Source organism: Dioscorea cayenensis, chromosome 14 (genome assembly GCF_009730915.1).
Source record: "Dioscorea cayenensis subsp. rotundata cultivar TDr96_F1 chromosome 14, TDr96_F1_v2_PseudoChromosome.rev07_lg8_w22 25.fasta, whole genome shotgun sequence".
Classification (NCBI taxonomy): domain Eukaryota; kingdom Viridiplantae; phylum Streptophyta; class Magnoliopsida; order Dioscoreales; family Dioscoreaceae; genus Dioscorea; species Dioscorea cayenensis.
In genome coordinates, this window is record NC_052484.1 from 6,831,398 (window position 1) to 6,836,534 (window position 5,137).

Below are 5,137 nucleotides of genomic sequence, written 5' to 3' on the forward strand. Positions count from 1 at the left end.
ATGGCAATGGGAACAATTAGTCGATTATTGGTATTCAAATAAAGGAGAGGTATGAATATGTATTTTACTTATTTTACTAAAATTGTAATATCTTTCTTATTTCTAAGTTACTATACATGTCATTATGTAGGATTCAGAAAGACTTGGGGTTGCTAGCAGAAAACAACAAAAATATACTCATACCTCTGGATCAAAGAGCTTTGCTAGAAAGGAAAAGGAAATGGTAGGCAAATATATATTAATAATTAAATTGTAGGTGTGAATTAAAAATGTTGTTGTTTTACTTTCGTTTGTATTTTAATGATGTCTTCAAGTTTATCTCTTGATGTTTGTGATTCAAACAATCTTTTTTGGTTTAAACACTTGTAGGAGGTTCACAATGGAAGAAAAGTAGGACGGCTCGAATTTTTTAAATCAACTCACACCAAAAAAGATGGTTCTCACATGAATGTGGAAACTGAACAAATTATGGTAATAATTATGTCTTAAGTATTCCTTATTTTGTAATTTGGTGCACAATATAAGACTACTTTAAAATAAATTTTTTCAATATATACAGGTTAAAGCAAATGAGAAGTTAGCTGAATGTGAAACAGTAGATGAGGATATGCAGATTGTTGAAACTAAAATTCTGACACAAGTTATTGGAAAAGAACGATGTGGGTGAGTAAGAGGGCTTGGATTGGGTCCAACACTCAAAACTTATTATGGGGGTATGACTAGCAGAACTTCTACTGCCTCAAGCACCCAATCAAGTGAGTTTGTTGAGCAGTTTAATCAAATGGAACAACAAATACAACAATTGAAAGAGGAGCGAGAGCAAGAACGTGCACAACGTGAGGAAGAACGCGCACAAGAATGTGCTCGATATAATGCTCTTCTTGGGTTTTTACAAACTCGATTTCCTGAAGTTACTATCCCTGGAGTTGACCCAGCTGGCTCAACTTCTCAGTCACAGGTACGTATTTCGAAAGTGACAATGTTTCTATGTTTGTATCTATTTGTTAAAATTTTAAAAACATCGTGGAATCTTTTCTTATAATTTTTTTTTAATTGCAGAACCAGCCTTCTGGAGATGCGTAGTGGCATTCATCAAGTGTTGATGGATTTTTATTTATCTTTGTTTTCCTTTGTATTATTTGGAGGCCGGAAGACAAGAATCACAAACCTAATTATGTACTAATTAATATCGATCTCTTTTGTAACTTCTAATTTGTTTGAAATTTTTAAATATCAACTATTGTGTTTTGGTGTGTAGATAACAATGTGACTATTCTTATCTTGAATGCTGATTACAGGTCTTTGTAGTACCATTGTTTTTGTAAAAATGCGCATAAATAAAAGTGCAGAAATGAAGAAACTGTATTCAAAAAAAATTTAGCGGCGTTTCCACTATAAACGCCGGGAAACACATTATTTTACTGGCGTTTATTCAAGAAAACGCCGTTATATAGTGGCGTTTTATATATAAACGCCAGTAAAAAGCTTTAACATCATTTAGAAGATGGAAACATTACTGGCGTTTATCCTTAAAACGCCGGTAATATCGTGCCATTTCTGAAATAAACAGCTCCAAATAGCGGCGTTTATATAAATGAACGCCACTATATTAGTGGCGTTTAAATAAAACGCCAGTATATTAGTGGTGTTTATTTACTTAAACGGCGCTAATTTACTTTTCTAAAATTTACAGACCACACTTTTGCATGGCGTTCATACTTATGATTGCCGCTATATTAGCGGCGTTTAGTTTGATAAACGCCACTATTTTCATGCGCATATATGTATACGTACCTTACAAATTTGACGGCATTTTGTATAAAACGCCGCTAATATTACGGCGTTTATTTAATTAAACGCCGCGAAAATAACGACATTGTCTTTGGCGGCACTACTCGCGGCGTTTATTATAAACGCTGGCCATGAAATTAGCGGCGTTTAAAAACACCGCGAAAAGCAGATAAAAATGCCGCTGAAAGCCCCATATGGTGTAGTGAAAGAGCACCAAAGATAACCAATTAGCATATCCTGTAAAAAGGAGTAAGAAAGAAAAAGTCACTGCACAATCAAGTGGCATAACAAAGACATTCAAGATGCCTTTTTCAATGGTTCTGGGCATGTTCTGCATGACTGCCTCTGATAGTTATAGTGGTGTTATATATACATATATATACATTTCCCATCAACAGATATAAAATACAATGCCTACCTGCTTCACGGGAACTTGTATCAAAATGTACTATTTCCACTTTGTTTTCATACACGTTCAGCATTCCTCACATGGAGTTGCAAATCATGAAGCAATCCACCAGATTCAATGCCAGTATGCACCATTCACCTCCAAATTATCATAAATCTACAATCAATAGAGTATACCAACAAAATAAGTTTCCACGATTAGAAAACTGAATTCGAGTTCAATTCAAACTGTACAACAAATGGAAATTGGATTTCATGGTTCATGTCTAATTATATGTCCAAGCATAACCACTCCAATTATTGATTTTCCTGGTGTAGAATATCTGAGAAGATTTATCTCACATGTCTCTTTAAAAAAAGAACATAATAGACCACCAAAAGCGAATAATTGAAAGGACAAGGAGAGAATTAGCAGATTCAGATGCCAATGAATAAGAAAATTGAAAACAAAAAGCTTGGGATGGAATCTTTGAACTACACCGTGATCCCTTTTGTATGTGAATATAACACACCATGCAAAATTGAGACCATGACATAATACACACCATGACATAATGCAAAATTGTAGTCAGGCAAAGTTCTCTCTCATGGACTACCAGAGCTAGACTTGGCATTGGCAATGACCATATTGGTTATGACGAATTAGAGCTTAATATATATTAGAGGGGCATAACCATATTAATGGAAGCTGTGAGATGAATTGGAATCTGGAAGGCTATAAATAAGCAACAACATTTTGGTTACACCTGTATACCTGATAGGTCAGTCAGTGTCCTTAGTCCAGTCATCAAAAAGAGTATCTGAGTAGCCCAACCACTAATCATGGAAGTTTACCAAAGCTCAGAAGCCCTATGATTCTAACATTCAAAGTACCAACTTGAAATGTCCACAACTATAATCACATATATATAAGAGAACTTTGAGAAACAAGAGTGGAGTACAATAAAGCTCTTTAATGGTCTAATTTGTTGGCTGAAACTATACAGTTCATTCAGCACTGCAAAGACTTGATTTGTTGGCTGAAACTACACAATGGTTACATAATCATCATTGTAATTTTGTTATAAGTGAATAACTTGACATTCTTGCTCCATAAGAACTTAATTTGCTCAACTTGCCAGTAATCCTGTATCTGAATTTTATTATGGTTTAGAAACAATATTACCCATCTATATTGTTATAACTCTTACATTATGGTTCTTCTAAACTAAGGATAGCAAGTTTGAGCATGGACATTGTAGATCAGAAAGCAACAGATATGTTCTTGCTCTATTTTATAATATATCTGAAATTTCACCTATGCTAGAGTTATAGCCATATCCTTGCTATTCAAAATGGCTAATAAATATGCAACCTAGAAACCTATGTAAAGTTCCAAGAAATTGAAGACAAGATAACATTTAAAAGAGAATTGATGCAAGATCATAGAGTGTGGCTCAAAAATAAAACAAAGAGAAGCTAAAGACAGTGATAGATCATAGCATTAACCTAAAGAGAGAAGCTCATGAGCAAAAGGTGAGCAAAAATGACAAGGAAGTGATGCCAACTGACACCAGGGACTGATTAATCACAGCAGATAATACAAGTAACACCAACTATAACAACAAATTGGCACAAATGTTCTTCAAGAGCTAGAAGAACACTCAGACCACACACAACCAACAGAATTCATTACTGATAAGGAATTACAACAAGGGGATACATAACCATCATAATACTCAAGACTACCATTACAATCACACACACAACTTAATACAAACCTTTAGACATCACAACAACACAACACTTACTATAATACCTTCAAACAACACACCAAAATGACTTCAAAATGCTCTCAGATCAGAGGCTCTACACCTGAAGATCCAAGACTTCAAGGACCAGGGTTCTCCAACCGATGATCACACTTCCCACTGGAACAAGGAACAGTCAGAAACTCCGGCCAACTTGCTGTCACTACTTGGTTGCCAATTTTCTTCTTCAGTTGCGACACGTGAAAGACATTATGGATCTTGGCGTCAGCTGGGAGTTGTAGGCGATAAGCAACAGGGCCTATCTTTTCTTCTACCTGATATGGGCCGAAGTATTTAGCAGACAATTTATGATTAACCCTCCGTCCAATTGATAGCTGTTTGTAAGGCTGAAGTTTAACATAAACCATATCTCCCACCATAAAGTCCCTGTCCACCCTTTTCTTGTCGGCCAATTGCTTCATTCTGTTCCTAGCTTTGCATAAATTCTCTTTGAGAGACTTCAATACATTTTCCCGGGATAATAAGCTCCTGTCTAACAGCTCAATTCAGGTGTTGGCAGCCTTGTAAGGTAGATGCATTGGAGGTCCACGGCCATACACCATTTCATAGGGTGAAGCTTGTATGCTTGAATGATAACTGCTATTGTACCACCATTCAGCCAATGGTAGCCATTTCACCCACTCCTTAGGCTTCTCTCCTGTCATACACCTCAAGTACTGCTCTAAACAGTGATTGACTACCTCTGTTTGGCCATCAGATTGGGGGTGGTAAGCCGTGGAGTAGCTCAATTTAACTCCTTGCAATCTAAACAACTCCCTCCAGAAATTGCTCAGGAAGATAGGATCACGGTCACTAACAATGGATTTGGGTAGGCCATGCATCTTGTATACTTGATCAAGGAAGACCTGGGCCACTGAAAATGCTGTATAAGGATGAGATTATGCCATGAAATGAGCATATTTACTCATCCTGTCCACCACCACCAATATTGCATCTTTTCCCTGGGAGTTAGGCAGCCCATTGATGAAATCCATGCTAATTTCTTCCCATATTCCTTCAGGTACTGGGAGTGGTTGTAGAAGACCAGCTGGAGCAGTATTTTCTGATTTATTCTTTTGACAGACCTCACATTGCTGCACATAGGTCTTCACATCTTGTTTGAGCCCCTTCCAATAAAAATGGCCGTT

General features: G+C 36.5%; 1 long non-coding RNA gene across 1 annotated transcript; it reads left to right on the forward strand.

The window, feature by feature from the left end:
- On the forward strand, positions 1 to 834 carry LOC120275255. Its single transcript, XR_005541089.1, has 4 exons — positions 1 to 49; positions 131 to 223; positions 370 to 471; positions 560 to 834. It is a non-coding gene; the product is annotated as an uncharacterized LOC120275255 (long non-coding RNA).
- The last annotated feature ends 4,303 nt before the right edge of the window (positions 835 to 5,137 follow it).